The 21515-nt window shown below is 49.5% G+C and overlaps 1 protein-coding gene across 7 annotated transcripts in view; it reads left to right on the forward strand.

Annotated features, from left to right (window-relative positions):
- Positions 1 to 9662: 9662 nt before the first annotated feature.
- The window catches only part of EPB41L1 (erythrocyte membrane protein band 4.1 like 1), a 152007-nt gene continuing 140154 nt past the window's right edge, over positions 9663 to 21515 (forward strand). For 4 of the 7 annotated variants that reach the window (XM_084645234.1, XM_084645237.1, XM_084645233.1 and 1 more), the window contains exon 1: positions 9664 to 9830. The gene's annotated coding sequence lies outside the window, so the exon portion shown is untranslated. Of the gene's footprint in view, positions 9831 to 21515 lie in introns of all 7 variants that reach the window. The other 3 variants (XM_084645238.1, XM_084645231.1, XM_084645235.1) reach the window with 2 other exon arrangements.

Genomic DNA, 21515 nt, shown 5'->3' on the forward strand with positions numbered 1-21515 from the left:
ACTAAACTGCCCAGGGTCTCCAACCCTAGGGTGGGGTCCACTCACTCCATTTTAGGAGCAAGAGGAGCAAGCCAAGCCATCCCATGCCTTTCCACCCAGCGGCTGGGCAGGATCTGTGCCGTGTGTGGTCCCCTGGTGCTGTGTGAGGGCCAGGGGAGCAGGGAGAGGGCACTGGTATGTCAGCTGTGGTTGGGTTCTGACACTGATGGTCCCATTTTTGCTGCCTTTGGAATCAGTGAAGAAGGAAATGAAGAGAAGTGTTTCCTCTGGCTGGTTGCTTTGTTTATAACTCTCTGTATGGATCTTTGATCCCTCCCAACTAGTCACCCATCAGAGGTTCCTGCCTCCTTAAGAGGTTCTCCTAAAGCAGCTCCCACTTTCCCAATATGGAGACCATCTCCCATAGGAAGAAACAAGATCAGTCTAAAGTCAGTCCCATTATTGACTAGTGCATGTCCTCGGGAAAGTCACGTCACTTCTCTGTGCCTCAGTTTCCCCATCTGCAAAGTGGGAATATGAATCCCTCCCTATCTCACAGGGGTGTGGTGAGGCCACAGTGCTGATAAGGGTTTGAAGAGGGAAAGCACTAAGTGTTGTTCTTTAACCTTTCTCTTCTCTCAAGGTTTCAGGACATTGCTCTGGGAGGCTGATCCCCTTTCCCCTGCCTGGCTGTCCAGTCTCTGCAAAGATGCAGATGTGGCTGATGTGAATCATTCTTTTCTTAAGTTTAAGATAAAAAAACAAAGTAAAACCTCTGTATACCTAATTCTCCATTGGTGATGTGACTCAGGTACATCTGCAGCAGGGAGCCTCAGACCTAGGTCTGGTGCTAAAAATAGCTGGGTAGCCATTCAGGCTCAGGCTGGAGATCAGGCTCTGAAGCCTATGGAGGGGGATTGGCTCCAGAGTGCGAGCACCAGCCCAAACCCAACCATCTACATGGCTATTTAAAGTGCCATAGCGAGTCTGTAGACCCATGCTGCTCTGGGTTTCTGCTTGCCATGTAGACTTACCCATAGTGACACCTGTGAGATAGTGAGATCACAGCAGGATGATGGGGGACTGGGAGCATTTGGGAGTGATGAATGAGAGGGTGAAGTGCGTGTGTGGAAAACAACTGCCTTCTGGCCTCTGTCCCAAAAGTGCCACTAGGTACTCAAGTTGGGGGAAGAGAAGGGCCTGATCCAAAGCTCTTTGACTCCAGTGGGCTTTGAATCAGACTCCAACTGCCCAGAGAGTTCCTGTCTAATTTGTTTTAGCAACCAAATTTAGCTTTGCAACCTTTGTGCAGCAAGGTTGTGCAGAGTCAACGAGCAATATTAATGTGTTTCATAGAATCATAGAGATTAGGTTGGAAGAGACCTCAGGAGGTCATCTAGTCCAATCCCCTGCTCAAAGCAGGACCAACACCAACTAAATCATCCCAGCTAGGGCTTTGTCAAGCCGGGCCTTAAAAACCTCTAAGGATGGAGATTCCACCACCTCCCTAGGTAACCCATTCCAGTGCTTCACCACCCTCCTAGTGAAATAGTGTTTCCTAATATCCAACCTAGACCTCCCGCACTGCAATGTGTTAACTTTTTTGTTTGGATGTAAAGAATTCCCTACCTGTCTGCAAACCAAACATTGACATGTGGAAGGTGAAACAGACTAGAAACAAACACTGACCTGTCTGTTCACATTCTCCAAAGGGAGGGAAATGGGCAAAGCAAAGGAAGAATGTAGTGGGGGGAGGAGGTTGTTTGAAGAAAATTTCAATTTTGATTTTTTTCCTGCTGTTTTAATTGTCTAAGATGTGTCAGAAACACTGACATGGATGGTTGGTTTTCAGAAACAGCCCATATCTCCTGTCTCTCACGTTGAGATTCATGGAGTTTCTCCTGATTTACTGTCATCTAAGAAAGTGGCATCTGGCCACAACGACTTTTATCCCAACAATGTCCCTTTAATAGCAGACATGGAGTAAGAGTCCAAGTTTCTCCTTCTCCGGAGCTGAATGTCTCTGGAAAGAGCTTTCCCAGCTCTCAGCCGCCTGGCTGCTGAGCCTAGCACCCAACTGCCAGGGAGGGAGCATGCCAAGGGTGAAGGGGATCTGAGCCGCACAGAGTGCCTTGCAGCTCCCAGCTGGCTACAGGCTCACCGAGCTGCACAAAAAGGCTTTTCATGCCCTGCACAAACAAACGAGAGGCATGAGAGGTTGTTATCGCAAAGCATCAACGCTAGTGGCAGCTCAGGCTTGGGTTCCCAAAATAACCGCTTGCTGCAAACACACAGACGTGAAACCTCAAAGGCTGAGCTTTATCGGCCGCTGTCTGGTCGAGGAGTAGGAATGGGCAGCTTCTGTGAGTCCCTTTCTGAGAAACCCTGGTTTGCTGGCAGGGAGCTGTTGGGGAATAAAGGATTCAGGCACACTTAGCGTTTCTGGGTGGTTTCTGTAAACTGGGAGAGGCCTCACAGCCAGCAATATTACACCATTCCCTACAGCACCTCCTGCTGGGAGGGGCTGGGACTGCAGTAGCTGTGTGTTCTCCCACAGCCAGTGCTCCTGCACCTTTCCCTACAGCGCCTCCTGCTGAGAGAGGTTGGCATGTGGTAGCTGTGAGTTTCTCCTGCAGCCAGCGTTATTACATGTATAGGAGAGAGAGCCTGGAGCTCTGGGCCTGGTGTAGGGTCTGAGGCCTAAACCTTAGACTACAAAGTTAGGCCGTGTCCTGAACCAAAGTAAAGCCATGCTGTGAACCAGTCAGGCCCTGTGTCAAAGCAGATGCTTACAGGTTCACTGTCTGGTACATGAACCTGGCAACAGTATTGCTGGGGTTGTTAAAAAACAGGCACTCCTACGAAGTACTAGGCACTAGGTATTCCAGAAGGGTAGTACAAGAACACCCTGATGCAAAGTTATTTGTAAACACACTCCCTGAAGATGGTGGAGGGACACACTGACCCCTCCTAAAGATAAGGTCAGGATAATGGATGGAGATGTTTTGTTCGAACCAACAGATACAAGAGGTAGGGTGGTAACTAACCACCTCAGAAGGGTATCAGTGTATGAAAGAGGGGTCACAAAAGGGGCGTCTTTGTCCAGCCAAGGGGGCAGCAGAAAGACCTGCTGCTGACTGAGCTGAGTCCATTGTCACAGGCATACATGCATTAGGGCACTAATACCATGCCTTGTCGACACACCTGGCCAAGCGCCTTCTCCACCGAACCGGATCTGTGGTCTTTCTGGGCAGTACTATCGAGGTCTGCTGAGCTGGCTGTCTGCATCAGTGTCCATTGGGTGCTCAGCCACTGCGGTGATGGACTGCAGCATAGAAACTGCTGGTCAATAGGTGGAAAGGAGGCGACCTGGTCAGAGCGCAAATCCAGCTGGGTACTGAGCATACCTCACCCCCACTGCAGTACAGTGAGGCAGTTAGCGTGTGTCCCACAGCATGTATTGTTCCCACCTGTATTGTCACAGATGATGATGGGGCTGGATTCTCAGCTGGTGTAGCTGAGAATTCACTTCAATGGAACAATGCTGATTTACAGGAGCTGAGGATCTTGTCCTGCCGTGCGCACGAGTCCACACTGGAAATGAGCGGAATGAAAGCACAATTCAACTTCTGCCCCATCCTTGAGGTTTTTCAGGTTCGGTTGAAGAACGCTTCATAACAATAATTACACACCTGGGCTGTGCCTCCACAACATGGGTATCAGGAGAACGAATTCATAAATGTTTGTGTGAAAGATGGTGAACGGTAGGGGTCATTGTTTTTAATGGGGAAATTAGGAATGATAAAAAGACAGAAGGAACTGAGGCAAAGTCAGTACAGCTATGCAGAGAAGCAGTTGTCTTTGATGTCTGCTAACCCAGGACCTATCCACACCCAGGGACTACAGCTACTTAATGAGAAAAGGGAAATAATTACAGTACTACTAGTGTCAGAAAAACAAGGATGTTCATAGAACCCCCAACTCAACTCCCCTCTCACGCTGGTGTAAATCAGGAGTAACTCCACTGGAGGCAAGGGGGTTACACTGGATTCAGTGGAGGTGAATCAGCCACACAGAGTGCCGTTTTAAACACCTATGTGCAGATTTGCCCTGGCTAATGCAAGAAGCCTGTGCAGATACCAATGAGCCAATGCAACAGTGTCATGACAAGTCCACCTGCTTACCTCCCTTGGGCACAAACTAGGGAAGGACAATCGGGCCGGGACACAGCTTCATGGCATGCTGCCACCTTAACCTAGATCCTACACAGGCCTCTGCTCTAACTGTGCATGGCTGGCTGGGGCTCCTTGGCTTCAGTACGGGCCAGGGCCAGAGGTGAATGGGGGTGGAGCCAAGGAAAAGCCACTCTCTGCAGCATGTGCCTCCTCGCACCAGGCAGGTTTCCATGTGGAGATGTACCCAGGGGTTGCTACTGGTGGAAGCAGTTGCTGGCCTTCCTTGCATTATACCTCTGGGAGTCAGTATCAGTGCTACGACATAGCCAAACAGCAAAGGAAGGACCTCTTGGCATGTAAAGAACATGATGGCCCTGAAGAGGAATTGGCAGGAGCTCAGTGACCAAACCTTCCGTGTTTGGAGATTCAGGTAGAGGGGCATCTGGGCTTTGTAGCCCTACTTGTCTGTTCTTATTGGTATTGGTCTTTTCCTCAGCCATTATTTCAAGCTAGTTCTGCTGGATGGTGGGACTTTGGCCAGAGACTCTCTTCATTCTGGTTGCACCACAAAAGCCTGACTCCCCCGAGAGGGTTTCATTGGGGTGTCCTGCTGAGCTGGCAGTATGAACATTGGGCCTGCAGACTGCTGCTGGGGAGCTTCATTGTGCAGGCCCAGCAAAGATTTTCCATTCGAACTGCAGCGTCTGTTAAAGCATAATTATCTTTCCCAGAAGCTTGTGATAAAGGCTATAGCTAGGGAGCCAAACAAAAGTGGTTGCGAGCAGAGGACCCCTCCTACAGGATATGTTGCAACTGGTCAGTAGTTTTGGTCCAAAATACGTTTTGATGAAAAGGGACTGCTTTTGGAAATAACAATTTTCCAAAGTTTTCATTTCTTTTAATTTTTTAAAAAATAAAATACTTATTTTCCAACCACCTGCATGATACCTGGTATGGAATCTCTCTAATGCTAGCCATCTCCTCTGCTTCCACTACTCCAGTGGTATTTTGATAAGCATGCATGAAGGCTCATGTGACTATCATTGAATAACTAGCAGAGATTCCATCACATGAAGGGTGTAATCAATACATCATGTGCCAGTGATGGTTATTTTACAAGTCCAGTTCTTTCCCCACAGTTCAGTGGGCAGACTGTTACAGAGCTGTGCGTGTGCACATGCACTGTTGTACGTTTACACTGCCTTGGACCTGTTCAGGAGCTTCTCTCCTCAACTCCATAGTGATTAAGAGAAAATCCAGTTTGGTCTGTTTCCTTTGAAAGAAAGAAATGGAATGAAGGAATCATTGAAAAAACTCCATCTGCTGAACATCAAGTACTGCCATCTATGGCTTTGCTAAAGAAATTCATGCTCAGGTGTGTGTCACAAAGTAGCAAGGAAAGAATCTGCATTTGTGATTGTCCTAGCTGGGTTACCCGTTGACTGATTTGAAATCCCAAAGTGATTTCTAACATGTACAGATCCTGAGCTTTCACTGGTGTGTGGCATATATACATCAGTTCCGTAAAAAATATTTTTTTTTCCTTGGAGAGTCTGACAGATAAAAATTCTATTGTAAGGATAATAATAGTTCATGAGAATACAGTATAAGTGAATGCAGCTGCAGTATCGTATACTTCCAGCTATAATAATCTGTATTTTCTTTCATGCAAACTTAGCAAAGTGTGACATACAAATCACTTCACTCACCGTTGAATTGCAGCCACCCCTGGGGTAAAACACAGCAGCTATTTAACGGTGCACAGCAACTCTACACAAGAGTGGTTAGGGCTCAAAATGAAGAACGTATCCAATGGGGACTGCGGGGGGAATTTTGAGTAGCAAGCTGAAATTTATTTGTAGATGAAAGCTCTCTCAAGCTTGGCTCTGATGCAGCATCTGAACTTTCCATGAAGTTTCTTCTATTTACCCAACTTTGCAGCTGGGTTTGACTGAGGCACAAAGCACAAAGAGGCAAAGACTTGCCCAAGTTTGTATAATGAGTCAACAGCTCAGTAGGGGACTAGACCCTTGTATCCTCTTGGCTCCTGGTCCTTGGCTCTAACCACTAGACCATGTGGCTTAGTTTTGTTCCCGGTACTGCCTGCTGGAGTGTGGTCTGTAAAGAAAAAGCCTCAGTGTGACTAATAAAGGGAGGCATTTTATGTAGCAGTAAAATAAGCCTGCTTCATTCAAGCGTGTGCTAGTGGCTCCATGAATGTGAAGTCAGGGGCTGGTTCTATGGCTGTTCACTAGGTTAAGCTAAATGGCAGATTCCCTCTGCGTGTGCACATGTTTGCAGTGGGGCAAACGGCATAGTTCTGTGTGGAACTGATTTAGGCCCTGTCCACATTAAGGCAAGTCACACCAGTGCAAAGCCCTAGTGTAGACACACTGCATGAGACCACAGCAAGGCTTACGCTAGCGCAGCTTACTCCAGTAATGTAGCTAGGGCCTTACTGGCTGTGTCTGTTCCCAGCAGCTATTATTCATAAGAGGGTGTAGATGAGGCCCCTCTCCTTTGGTGACACCTAGTGCCACGCTGGCAATGTGTCAGGAGTCTGAGGCCAACACTGGATTTGTATAGAAATGGACATACATTTAAAAACCACATGCAATTGGGTCTAATCTTTGTCTGATCCTCTACCTCCCTTGAGCTGTCATTAGAGCATTCTTCTCTGAGTTCACCAGCAATAAAATAGCTGCTGCCTACCAATAGTCCTTTCAAATATTGCATAATGCATTGTTACAGGAAGTCACTCGCCTCTGTGGAGGCAGCAGCCCAGCTCGAAGGCGCTAAGGCCAGTAACTGGTGTTAGAGTAATGCTTGTTCGTAAATTATGTAACCCAACAAGTGTCTTTTTGTATCTGCTGCCTTAAAACAAAACACACTTGATCCTTTCTTTGATTTTTGTCAAGCAAATGGGCTGTATTCCCCAATTATAGATGTGAAAGAACGCTTATGTGACCATCGCTTAAACACCACCCTATACCAGAAACCTACTGACCGCTATACTTACCTACATGCCTCCAGCTTTCATCCAGACCACACCACACAATCCATTGTCTACAGCCAAGCTCTATGATACAACTGCATTTGCTCCAACCCCTCAGACAGAGACAAACACCTACAAGATCTCTATCAAGCATTCTTACAACTACAATACCCACCTGCTGAAGTGAAGAAACAGATTGACAGAGCCAGAAGAGTACCCAGAAGTCACCTCCTCCAGGACAGGCCCAACAAAGAAAATAACAGAACGCCACTAGCCATCACCTTCAGCCCGCAACTAAAACCGCTCCAACGCATCATCAAGAATCTACAACCTATGCTGAAGGACGACCCATCACTCTCACAGATCTTGGGAGACAGACCAGTCCTTGCTTACAGACAGCCCCCAACCTGAAGCAAATACTCACCAGCAACCACACACCACACAACAGAGCCACTAACCCAGGAACCTATCCTTGCAACAAAGCCCATTGCCAGCTGTGTCCACATATCTATTCAGAGGACACCATCGTAGGGCCTAATCACATCAGCCACACTATCAGAGGCTTGTTCACCTGCACATCTACCAATGTGATATATGCCATTATGTGCCAGCAATGCCCCTCTGCCATGTACATTGGCCAAACTGGACAGTCTCTACGTAAAAGAATAAATGGACACAAATCAGACGTCAAGAATTATAACATTTAAAAACCAGTCGGAGAACATGTCAATATCTCTGGTCACTCGATTACAGAACTTAAAGTCGCAGTTCTTCAACAAAAAATCTTCAAAAACAGACTCCAACGAGAGACTGCTGAATTGGAATTAATTTGCAAACTGGACACCACGACATTAGGCTTGAATAAAGACTGGGAGTGGATGTGTCATTACACAAAGTAAAACTATTTCCCCATGTTTATTCCCCCCCCCCCCCGCACTATTCCTCACAGATTCTTGTCAACTGCTGGAAATGGCCCACCTTGATTATCACTACAAAAAGTTTTTTTTTCTCTCCTGCTGGTAATAGCTCACCTTACCTGATCACTCTCCTTACAGTGTGTATGGTAACACCCATTGTTTCATGTTCTCTGTGTATATAAAATCTCCCCACTTTATTTTACACTGCATGCATCTGATGAAGTGAGCTGTAGCTCATGAAAGCTTAAGCTCAAATAAATTTGTTAATCTCTAAAGTGCCACAAGTACTCCTTTTCTTTTTGCGGATACAGACTAACATGGCTGCTACACTGAAAAATAGTCTCCCTGGAATCCAATGTGATCCTGATAGAACTGATTACTGAGAACAATAGGCCCTTAAAGTCAGCCCTAGATAGAAATACAAAACTAAGCCCAGAAAGGACTATTGACAAAAACAAAGACTGGGGGAAAAAAAAGAGAGCCAAATCCTAAATGAAAGGTAGCTTGTGTGTGGTGCAGGTAATCTCCTGTCCCTCTCTTGACAGCAGGTGTTGGTCAAGGCTGGTTGAATTTGTTGTGTGGGATTAGCCTTTCCCCTCTCCCCGCATTTGCCAGTGGGTTATTAGCACATTGCAACACTTCCCCAGTCTGGACACTTTGATACTGTTGTTATTGTGTTGCAGCAGTGTCTAGGTGTCCCTAGTCATGGCTCAGGACTGCATTGTGCCAGGTGCTGGACAAACACAAGGCAATGTTTTTTCCCCCTACCTACATGCCTAGGCCTCTGGATTGTTTGTAGTGAGGATCCAGGGGGACAGTGCAGTTGGAGCCTGGCGATTGGGTGCGGAGGGCACATGGAAAGTTTCCATTCGCTCACTGGGTGATGTAACCTTCACAAACTACCCTTTTAAATTTCGTTTCTTCCACAGATGTGGGCTGGGGGGCCTGAAATGCCTTCCCCGGGAATCCGTGCGGGAGGAAGACTCACTGCACTGCGGCGAAGGGTTGCAAGAAGCGAAGAAAACTGGAGGTGTGTGAAAACGCCTCCATCCAAAATGTGGAAGCTGGATCCCCCACGTCTTTGCTGCTTGCCCAGCCGTAGCAGCGCCGGGGACAAGCCTGCTGCTTGCGGGTCCCAGGGACAGCGGCTCCATTAGGGAGGATTAAACCCCAACGCCTGATGGGGTAGCCACTTGTTCTGCTGCACAGGTGCTAGCTGCTCTTTCCATGTTGGCAGCACTTGGGCCCCCAGGCGCTACCCCAACACAGCTCAGCCCCCATCCTGGGCCGGTCCAGCGGGTGCCTGCGGCCAGGGAGCGGGACCGTGACCGGCGTGGGATGTGGCCTTGGGGCGCTGGTGCCTGGGGAGATCTGCCCGGGGTCCCAGGCTCGCCAGCCCCGCTTGCTGTAGCAAGGCAGCGCCGCTCCCCACCTGGCTGCGGGCAGGGCGAGGCGAGGGGCCAGCCCTAGCTCTCGGTGGGCTGCCGGAGCCTCTTCCCCTTCCCCGCCGGCGGCGTCCCCCCCCCTCCGCGCGGAGGCTGGGTCCGCCCCTCCCCTCTCGCCCGCCGGGCTGCAGCCTTCGCTCCCAGCCCTCCCATTCCTCCCCGCCCCGCCGCCGCTTGCCGAGCGATTTGTCCCGCTGCAGGGCGGGGAAGCGGCCGCGTCGCTGGAAGCGGGCGGAGAGCGAGGCGGCGCGGAGCTTGGGGGATGCCGCTGCTGAGCCGCTCCCTGCACAGCCTGACTCCGGAGCAGCCAGCCAGCCAGGTGAGCGGGGGGCCCCTGCTTGCACCTCCCCGGGGCCCTGCACGCTTGGGACCGCAGCCGCCGCCCCAGCCGGGGCTCTAGCCCCACGGACGCGGGCTGCAGCCTCCGTTCGGATCTGCGGCCCCTCGGTGGCCTGGCTTGCAAAACCCGCGGGGTGGGTGTTTCTGGGGCCGCGCGGGGGTGTGTGAGTGTGTGTGTCTGCCTCCGAATATCCCCTCTCCTTGCAGTGTCTGCTCGGTGCCCCCCCCATGCCCTAGGTGCAGCCGCGTCCAGGTGGCCTGCTTGTGATTTCGCCATCCCATTTACCCCCCGCCTTGCACGTTGCCTGTGCAAAATTCCCCATCTTTCCCCTCCGAGTGCCCGCTGGGGAGGGGTGTGTTCCTTTCTTCCCCCGCCAGCCTGCCACTCGCTATTGCACGCTAAGGAGAGAGGGGCAATCTTGGTTCGGAGGGGCGTCCATTTCTGGGGGCACAGATCCGGCCCGTTCCTTCCTGATCTCCTGGTTTGAAGGCTCAGGTCCCCTCAGACTCCCTGCCTTCCCCCACCCCCGAAATGGTAGCTGACACATTTCTCATAGCTACCCTGTCCCTTCCCCCAGATCATGGGGAATGCTCTAACCGGGAACGGATCCGCTCAGGTCTGGGCTCGGAGGTGACGGGCAAGACACTTGGGAGAGAACAAAATGAAGGGGAGACGCAGCTTGTTCTGGTTGCCGCTCACATGCGCGCACACACACACATTTTGCTCTGTGTCAGAGCAGAGATCAAACTGCAGGCGTGTGTGTGTATTTGGCGTTGTCTGAGGACTGAGGAGCTGGAGGGAACCGACACTGGGGAAGGAAAGGGGAGGAACAAGCATCAGGGAAAATTCCCCCTGGGGTGGGCTAAACGGCAGTCCACAGAAGACTTGTTGGTGCTGAAAGTTTCTGGACATGGCCAGCTCAAACCTACCTGATTTGGTTTCCTTAGTGACACACCCGGTAGAGCAGGGAGGAAAGGGGAGTGGTGAGCCAGCCAGGAAGGCAGAGAAACCTTTCATGGGGAATGGCGGTTTTTGTTTGTTTGTTTTGTTTTTTAATATATACTAAGCAAATGATCTGTCCGGGCCTCTCCCCTCTGCCAAGGTCAGATGGCTATGACATCTCTTCCCCTTCAGAGAGCTGGAAGGCACTGAAATACTAGCAGATCTGTCAGTCTCCAGCAAGGCTGGGCCACCACGCCCAGATCTGTGCTCCTCCTGTGGCATGAATACACTCTGCACCATCACCTGTAGTTTCTTAGATGCCTCTGAATTGGTTTCCTGTAATGTGCACAAAAAGTTTTAAACACAGTTTATTTTCCCACAGCTTTGTACAGGGGTGGGAGTATGTACACGTATCAGGGGATAGCAAGACATGATCCCTCTCCCCCAGTGCATTTGCAGTTGAAACATGAGGGGTTTGATCTTGCAGCAATGAAACAGTTGGGTATGTTTTGCCACCTTCTTAGATGGGAGCAGAAATTGGGCCTCAAGGCTCTGATCTCTCTAAGGCTTTGTTCTGCTCACAGTTGTTGATTTGTAAGAAGAGTTCCCCATGCACCCACACCAATTCTCCTACACTCTGGAGAAGCCAGTGCTCTTTTTGGTGTGGCTGTCCACAACAGTTAAGGCTACATTTCCCAGCCTCTGGCAGCTGAGGGGTTAAATAAATCCCACTGCCAAACAATAAACTGCAAATGGGGGTGGAAAATGTGTATGATTCTGGAGCCCCACTGGAAAGTACAAGCCAGGGTGCCTAAGGAATTTAGGATCAGGCTCAGATTAGGGAATTCAAGGGGGGAAATCTGACCACAGGAATTCCTCTGAAATTGGAACTGCTGTTTTGCCCTTAATAATGTTTGATTGCAGGAGTGTTGATGTCAGGAGGATAATATACGTTAGAGGAGAGTGTGCAGGGAGCCAGGAACAACTTGGAATGGGTCTCTGCATATTTCCAGGGTTATTTTTGGAATATCGTCAGATGGCAAGAGGTAGGCTCTGGAGGTATAATAAAGCTTCACACTTTCTTAATTGTCTGATTATACGGGAGATTGTGCAAAGGTATGGGACCTTGCGAGTCCCCTTCCTTTACCATTGGTGCATTTACAAGATGAATTATTTCCACCACGACATTTCTCCCCTCTTGCATTTCTAATGCTTCCCTCAATATTTGAAATTATGGTCTCTTTCCTGAGCAAAGAACGGATTGAGTGTGCTCTTTAATTTATACAATATATCATGGAAGTTAGAGATGGAAAAGCTTTATTAGATCATCTAGTGGTTGGTGGGAGCTAGCTCCTTACGGTCTATTCTCTGGACCTTTTCCCAGTCTAGTTTCAAACCTCCCCAGAGGAGTGGCTTTCCCCATTTCCTTGGAGAGATTGTTCCATGCTCTAATCAGTCTCACCATAAAGATGCTTTTCCCTGATCTTCAGCATAAATATTCCTTTTCCTCAATTTTCTCGCATTAGATTTGCTTGATATATTTCAGCTTCAAAGCTATAAAGAGCTAGAGACCTGTTAAGTATATTATTAGTCTGAGTTATGTCCCATTGGGGTGCCCTAAATGATTGCTCTTTGGTGGTTTTACCCCTCTCAGCTATCTAAGGGAGCTCTAGTCCAGAGTGGCCACCTGCTTATGCATGTGTTAATGTCCATATCCATGGTGGAGAGTGTGTGTGTCCCACACCCACACACACGAGTGATGCTTCTATGCTGGATTGAGCATGTAAACCTATTTCTTTGTGTTTTGCCTCACTGCAACCTACTGGAGAGCTCTGTACCTGTCAGATCCCATTCCCTCTCGTACGCGGGCTGTAGTGTGACTGTGCATGCAGGGAGTTGTTTTAGCCACTCGCTGTGGTGTTTTTTTGTCCTTTTCAAACTAGATAAGGTTGATTAATGTGTGCTGAGGAGAAATGGGGCAGGCTCAGGGGCGAGAGCTAGCACTGGGGAACTTTCTCTGAATAGGGAGGCCTTGATCTCATGTGGTCACTGGACTGGAGCCTGTTTGTTTACATAGGTAACTTCCTGGTGCGAGTGCCTATGCTCTCAAATGAGACCGATGCTTTGTAGACTCTGCCCAATGCTGACTTTGGACCCCAGCAGCAAGAACAGGGACTGTGCTGCAGGCTCTGTGCCAACTCTTGATTGTAATGGCATGTGCCAAATTTGCTGTTGACATTCCTACTCCCAAAGCTTCCCTTCCCTCTCCCCTCCTTACACACACACGACTTGCAGAGGATCTCTCTCTCTCTCTCTCCCTCTCCCCCACTCATCCACCATGCCCTGGCTCTCATGCTAGTCCCCATCGGGATACAAGCTCTGTGTAGCATTACAAATGTCACCTCCCCTATGTCGCCCCAGCAAGGCCTCTTATCTTTGCACCTATCACGGGCCTCCCCTGTGTCCCCTTGCCACTGGGGCAGTTGCTGGTAGTGGGAGCATTTGTCTTTTCTGTTTACAACCAATGTGTTGTGTTTAGAGCTTTAACAGCAACTTCAGGTGGTAATGAAGGCATGAAATCAGCTATTACCATAAATAGCAAAGCAGAGCTCCCACTCCTTAGGAGTGCAGCGGGAGCACATCTGTCTTGTGGGAGCTGTGGTTTGACACCATGGCTCAAGAGGCTGGTAGACTGTTGCTTGTCTGTGAATCTGCTATCCACTTGCAGTCGTGGGTGAGGTATGATCCTCCCTGTGAGAGCCGTTCTCGATCGTGTGATGACATTGCAGATCCACGCTGCTGGCCTTCAGCCCAGGGAGAGGAAAATCTCTCTTTCTGAACCTCTCAAATTTCTCTCTGATTGAGATAATAGCCGTCATATCCTGGGGTGAGCGGAGTAGCAATAACAAGCATTTTCTAGTCCTCTGTGGACTAAAATAATAATAAACTAGTATTTAGGGTGACCAGATAGTAAGTGTGAAAAATCGGGATGGGGGTGGGTAATAGGTGCCTATAAAAGAAAAAGCTCCAAATATTGGGACTGTTCCTATAAAATCGGGACATCTGGTCACCCTACTATTATTCCCAAATGCTGCGACTTGCATTCGTGTTGCTTCAGTGTGCTGGTCCATTAGGAGGTTTTCAAATGCACTCAGGGTACTGGGGCACCGAACTTCCATTTGTGCCTTGGGAAATCTCCTCCTCAAGCTAGAATATGAATTGTTAGAACATTAGTAAGGATGGCTTTGAGGGTAAGGTACTGGGCGAGAGCTGGGTTCAGTTCCCACACAGGCTCCCTGGAAGGTGTTGTCCCCGTGCCTCTGTTTTTCCATCTGTACAGTGGTAATATCTCATTGCTTGTGAGGATCTCTGATACTAGAATGATTGGGGAGTGGGCAGAGCTTAGATGGAAATGCTGTCACTTGTAATATGACTTTGGTTTCATAGCAGATCCAAGATGGGAGTTGAGCTGGCCTATCTGTCTATATTAGGTTTTGCTATACTGCCTGTCCCTTTCCCCAGTCAAGGAGACATGGGTCAGAGAAGATTCCTCAACCCCATCGTATGGGAAGCCTCCCCGTGCTCATCTGTCTGAACACACACATATACAGTATCAATATGCTACTCTAATACAACGTCTAAAAATGTGTTCACCCAGAGAATGTGACCGCTTCGGCCGAGCGGCCTATTGTTCTCGTTGGAGCAGTCAGGTGTCTCGGGTTTTCATTGTAGTCATGGAGGGGAAAAATAGAAGTGTAAGACTTTTAAGGGGAAACCTGAAGAGCATTTTCAGCGCTGGAAGGAAATGGCTGGGAGCCTGTCCTGTTCAGGGCTGTGCCTTGCTGAACAGGGCTGGGGCTGACTCCAGGGGCGGCTGGTAGCTATATCCGGATTATAGGTGTTAGGGAGTGATTGCAGGGGAGCATTACAATGTTTCAGTCATGGCGTAAATCCCCACTCACCCACCCCTTTAAATCCTGAGCTGAGAGCTGTTGCATTGTCTGAGACCTGAGCACGAGAACACACAATAAAAGGGATCAGCAGCTGGCTCTCCCACCTGGGCTACTGCACCTCTCCTTGCTTTGGCACAGCATCCCCTTGGGAGCAGAGCGGGATGCCAGGGAGCTATACCTCTGACTGTCTGGCAGCAGAGGTCTCGTCTGCAAGGGTGGAGCATGATACCAGGTGAATAGAAAGCTGGCTAGATTGTCGGGCTCAACAGGTAGTGATCAACGGCTTGATGTTCATGTGACAGCCTGTGTCAAGCAGAGTGCCCTAAGGGTTGGTCCTGGGGCTGGTTTTGTTCAACATCTTTATTAATGATGTGGATGATGGGATGAATTGCACTGTCAGCAAATCCGCAGATGACACTATGCTGGTGGGAGAGGTAGATACGTTGGAGGATAGGGATAGGGTCCAGAGTGACCTAGACAAATTGGAGGATTGGGCCAAAAGAGATCTGGTGTGATTCAACAAGGAAAGTGCAGAGTCTTGCACTTAGGAAGGGAGAATCCCATGCACCGCTACAGGCTGGGGACCGACTGGCTAAGCAGCAGTTCTGCAGAAAAGGACCTGGGGATTACAGTGGACAAGAAGCTGGATATGAGTCAGCAGTGTGCCCTTGTTGCCAAGAAGGCCAACAGCATATTGGGCTGTATTAGTAGGAGCATTGCCAGCAGATTGAGGGAAGTGATTATTCCCCTCTATTCAGCACTAGTGAGGCCGTACCTGGAGTATTGTGTCCAGTTTTGGGCCCCGCACTATGGAAGGGATGTGGACAAATTGGAGAGAGTCCAATGGAGGGCAATGAAAATGATTAGGGGGCTAGGGCACATGGCTTATTAGGAGAGGCCGAGGGAACTGGGCTTATTTAGTTTGCAGAAGAGAGGAATGAGGGGGGATTTGATAGCAGCCTTCAACTACCTGAAGGGGGGGTTCCAAAGAGGATGGAGCTCGGCTGTTCTCAGTGGTGGCAGATGACAGAACAAGGAGCAATGGTCTGAAGTTGCGGTGGGGGAGCTCTAGGTTGGATATTAGGAAACACTATTTCACGAGGAGGGTGGTGAAGCACTGGAATGGGTTACCTAGGGCGGTGGTAGAATCTCCTTCCTTAGATATTTTTAAGGTCAGGCTTGACAAAGCCCTGGCTGGGATGATTTAGTTGGTGTTGTTCCTGCTTTGAGCAGGGGGTTGGGCTAGATGATCTCCTGAGGTCTCTTCCAACCCTAATCTTCTATGATTCTACCAGCATCTGTTGTTCTGGTCCCATCTGTGGGAGTGAAGCATTCCCAGGCACTTGGGAATGCACTATGATGAGCACTTAGGCTGAGCTATAGTAGAGCTGGGACAGGAGCCAAGGCACACTTGCCTTTAGCAGACAGGGAATGTGGGCCAGTGGGTTGAACACAGCCCTGAGAGCCAGTAACTCTTGAGCTGTAATCCTAGCTCTGATGCTGACTTGTTGTAAACGCCTCAGTTTCCCCTCGATATAAAATGGGGATAATACATGCTAGTGAGGATTAACTACAGCATGGCAAACATTATAGGGGTGCTCTGGTTTAGGGCCAGAAAGGATGGGGTATGGTGGGCAGAGCCTTGTAGCCAGGGCAGGTCATGTGCAACCGTGAGCTCTGGAGAGCTAACTTCTAGCTTTGCTGTTTCATGCTGTTATTTCACTTGCCTCATTTGAGCCCCAGCAATGCAGCCCTTCCCTTTGAGGCCACCAGCCTTCTGACCACAAAGGACAAGACTGGATTCTGTCTGGGGCTTATCCACGCCTGGGGCTGCATCTGCAGATCTTCTTGTCCCTAGACCTGCTTCGGGAGTGAGAGACCAGGATTGGAAATGGCCCCCAGGTCCCCTGCATGGCAATCCAGAGCCCTAGATAAAGGGCACCACGGCGGCCCCATTGTGTTAAAACACAAGACAAATGAATGTAAAGTGTCAGCTCCACAAATCTCATCAGGTGAGCAGCTTTACTAGGACTCTTGGCCTTTCTGCTAAGATGAGATGTGATGGCAGTTTAATAGAATATCTGATCCATCTTCTTTCGGGGCAAGTGCCCTGCCCTTGGATGTCAGTAGACTCTACCATGATCGAGCAGGTCTCTGCCTTTTCTTGCTGCTCTGCTCCTGTCTCACGGTCTGTTCTCCAAAATTTGTAGGACAGACTAACATGCCTGTGTATGGTATGGGAGACCGTGTAAAACCTTGGACCACACAGCATGTAGGGAGGTCTTGCACAAAATGAATCCCAGATCTGAACCGATTGTGACCTTAATCTTTGCAAAAGTAAACCAACGCCCTCTTTTAACTCACTTCTCTCCCTATCGCCTCCCCCTCCCCTGTATGCTGTCTAGTAGGGGGATCTAGGATGCATGTGCTGGTATCTCAGTGAGCATCAGACAGGAAGGAAAATGCACAGGGTGGAGTCGTCTGTCTCTGCTGCACAAAGGGAATGTTTGTTTGGTTTTTTCTCCTTTTGAAATTTTTGGTAAACAAGGAGTGATCAAACAGCATTTTGAAGCTTCAGTAGGGGTTTGAAACACATTCATAACCCCCCACTTCTCCCCTCCCCCCATTTCACTGTGTGCCAGGTGCCATGGTAGCGACAACCAGAGGGTATTTTTAGCTTTGATTCGTTTTGTGTCCAGGGTCTAGAAAGGAGCTGCATTTTGACAGGGAGAGAGTGAGCCACCTCATTACATGCCCAAAGGCGGGAAGCTGAGGGTGCATTTTTAATGACACATCCCTTTGTAATTGACTAATCTTGTTTGTTGCAGTTAGTTAGTGGAAAGCATTTCTGGCTTTGACCGAGGCAGTCAGGTGTGCGCCCACGGAAAAGTGTCTAAAGCAAGGAGCGTATGTCAAGACCAGGAGGGAGGCTGGAGCTGGGAAGGGGGAACACAGACTGTTTACTAATCATGCATATCTTGGCGGGGTCTTGGAGCCACTATCCCGGTGGAGTATGAAGGGGCTGGAATACTGAGGGGGGCGCTGCTGGTTTTTCTAGTGATCTGGTTGGGGGAGCAATGAACGAATGAACAATGGAAGTAATTAAATGTTCTAATTAGATGCACTATTGATCTGGCACTGTTTCTGCTGGCAGGAGCTTTTGTCGATATTGGATAGCACGGGAAGTAGCTGGGCAGTTGTGGGTTTTTTTTGTGTATGTTTGTGGTGTTTTGTTTTGCTTTTTCCTTTTCCCAGCCAACCGAGCCGGTGCTGGTTAGCAGCTGGTTCTCAAAGTTAAAGGATTGGAGTTTGATTATAATAAACAGTAGCATTACTAGGTACGTTGTTGGCAGTGAGGGATGGAATTGAGATGGGCAATATTTAGGCTGAATGTTGGGATGGGGGGAATTTCCAGCCTTTCAGACGGATCCAGCTGTGGAATCATCTTTCAAGGGATGATGTAGCAGCCTCGTTTCTTTGGACTCTTAAATTTAGACTGGACAGAACAAAAGAAAACTTGCTATCAGGTGCAATCCTGCCCTGAATGAGAGTGGGTGTTACCTGGATGAGACAGGACTTTCTACATCTTTCCATGTCTAAAGTCTGTGTTGTATAGTGTCTTTCATCCCAAGGCTGAAAAGCACTGTCAAATACCATGGCCCCAGTTCATCCCTGGTGTAGCGTCGCTGAGGTCAGGAATTAATTTGGCACAGCATATAATATGTCTGTATAACTTCTTTGTCTAGGCATATTTTCAGTAGTATCTGTCACTTGCTGGTGAAATGCAGCTGACTCTGGGGTGGAACTCATTGTCAAGGCAGCAATGGTAAACAGCAGGTTTATGTAGGAGGAGCAGTGAGGAATATGTCCAATTGAAACTGCCAAGTGAGTTGTGGGTAGGCCACCTGTAATTGCCCAAGTTACAGTTTGGCCAGGACACCACAATTAGCACCCTTACTTTTGTGAAAGCTGCGTCCTTAATGCCCAAATGGTGGTCTGGACCTCCGTTTTGCTTTTATCTGCGAGATGCTCTTTCTTACAGTACCAGCTCTGCCTCAGCACTGACTCTGCCCATCTGAGCACTGTCTGGGGTCGTTCCCTCTGGGCAGGTGAGAGCTGATGTGGTCACAGCCTGATGTGGGGTGGCTGCAATGGTGACCCTCTCCCAGACCCAGTTGAACGGTTAATGCTTGGGCAAGCTGCCCTCGGGGCTGAGGTGCTGCTCTCTATCATTTACGTTGTCCACTCCCATGGCTGATAGAAGGGGAGGTGGCGTAAATCCCTGTCCTCCTGCCTGTCCTTTGCTAAGGTGATAAACATCTACTCTACAGTGCACTGGCCAAGATCTCAGTGAGTGCCTGGGTCTGCTTATGTCTGTTGTATGGCGCCTAGCATTTGGCATGCCACGCAGAGCCCTGCTTCAATTGTTCTCCATCCAGCAGTGACCGCTGGCCAGGATTTAAGTGGCTGGTCCACCAATCCGCTTGTATGCCTCCTCCAGCTATAGGTGCTGGAACTAGGGGTGCTGCCCCCCGCGGCCACCCCCCGGCTTGAAGTGGTTTCCATTATATACAGAGTTTCCAGTTTGGTTCATTGGCTCTCAGCACCCCCACTATACAAATTGTTCCAGCCCCCTTGTCTGCAGCTGAGGCAGGCTGGTTATTTGCTAAGGCGGCATGTGACACATGAGGACGTTCTCGGCAGGCCTGCGAACGCTCGCCTCTGGCTGAGACCGCACGATGGAGGGAAAGAGCTGAATGGCAGCAGTTTGCGGCTGCCGGCGTGGGTCTCCCTAGCGCCGCTAGCACCAGTGGTCCAGGGAGCTGCTTGGCAGTAAAGATAGTGAGCCCCTGGCAGGGGGTCTTGTTTCCTAGGGGGCTAAAGTCCTAGGGCAGGTAATTATATTGTCTTAACTGATACAGTGACGCTCACCCTGAAGCATCCCAAAGCACTTCCCAAGCTGTCATGCACAGGGATCTCTTAGCTCAGCCAGCCTCCAGGATAACAACTTGACACAGCTGCATAAGGCAGGAAGGGAGGGAAATGTGTGTGTCTAATTGAAAGCACAAGGGAGCTTTGGTTAGCAGAATGCTGTTTGGGGGGTGGGGGTCTGTGTGCAATGAGTTGGTTTGTCTCTGTCCCGTTGTTAGGCAGCAGTTCAAAGGCTTAGTGTTTGATGGAGCGGGGCACAAGCACAGGGAGATGATGAAGAATTGTTTCTGCCTGAGGCTCCTGGAGTGCTGTGCGCACACTTGTTAATTTACCCTCGACTCCCCTGTGATGTAGATAGAATATTCTCCTCTCCATTTTACAGATGAAGAAACTGAGGCATGGTGGGTTCCCCTCCTCCACCTTGAAATTTCCAAGTATTCACCAGTTCTGTCTGTGTCCATTCTTGGGGGCCCATTTTTAGACACCTAGAACCTGTTTTTTGGAGATGCTGAGCACCCACTTGGCCGCGCTGGTGGCATCTGTGGGCACGTGGCACATCAGAAACAGGCTGCTTCTGCCCCAGCTCTTTGGCTGCCTCACTTATTTAAGGCTCTTGCCAGTATAGGCCTTGATTACTCCCCAAAGCCACGCAGCAGGTCAGTGGTGAAGCTGGAAACAATCTAGGTGTCCCTAAATTTCAATGTCTAACCACTAATCCCAGGAGGCTGGGGGTAGCCCTGAATGGCTGGGTCTTAGCAGTCTGATTGGTGATGAATTTGGGTCTCCACATCTTAATTCTCCTGACCTCTCAAGCAAGAAACCAAGGGTTGGGTCCTCTCAAGATATTTGGGTGTGGGATGGCAGGCCCTCTGGGGTAGTGGGGGAGGAGGGACAGGATGGTACAAAACTGCCCAGCAGGGAGGTAGGGTCCAGTTTTGAAGAGAGCTCAGCTCTGCCTTAGAAATCCAGTGTTGTCCTGCGTTTCCAATAGCGTGCACCTCCTCCAAGCACAGACAGGAGCCAGAGGTCCCATTAGAAGTGCTCCACCCAGATGCTTTCTCATGTAAACATAGTGAGGCTGTTGTTGCACGTTATCCCTTTTGATGTTGGATGCAAACGCTATCTGTCCGGCCCTTTTTAAGAGGTTTCTCATTTAAATCAGTGAGGATCATCTGCATCCAGCAGCAGAGAAGCAGTCGGGGAAATATTTATTTAAAAAATAAAAAAAGGGGGGTTGGGGGATGGTGCTCGCTGTCCAGGGAGTAGCGCATTGATCTTTTTACTGGAACCAGGAGTTCAAATCCCAGTTCAGGTCACCACTGATAATGAGGTTGATGAGCTCTAAGCCTCGTCCCTGATGTTCACTTCACTAACACCCAAGCAGCTGAGTGCAGAGGGCAGTGTGTGCTTGCAGAGGTCTAATAACAGGAGTAGCTGGGCTGGCTGTGGGTCAGGCTGTCACCATGTCGGCAGAGCCCCACTAGGGAGCATCGCGCTCTGGCTGGATGAAGTCAGTGGTATTCGCTCCACAGACTGGCTCCTGAAGGTAGCTGGTGTAACTGCCCAGGCATCCTGAGCCAGTGGTTATCCAAGGTACCGAACTGCCTCTCGCAATCATTCATGCTCTCAGGAGGCTGAAGGGACTGGATGGCTAGTACAGTGGGTGCGCTGGCCAAGCTAGCATCAGGCCTCTTCAGACCACTCGCTCCCCAAAACTGCAGATGCACTGGTGATAATGTAGCATAAGCCTCGGGGGGTGGGGCGGGGAGGTTCTCTTAGAGCACAGCTAGACGACGGAGCAGCGTAAACGCCTGAGCCTTCTCCACTCTATGGCTAC

Source organism: Lepidochelys olivacea (genome assembly GCF_965140295.1).
Source record: "Lepidochelys olivacea isolate rLepOli2 genome assembly, chromosome: 13".
Classification (NCBI taxonomy): Eukaryota; Metazoa; Chordata; order Testudines; family Cheloniidae; genus Lepidochelys; species Lepidochelys olivacea.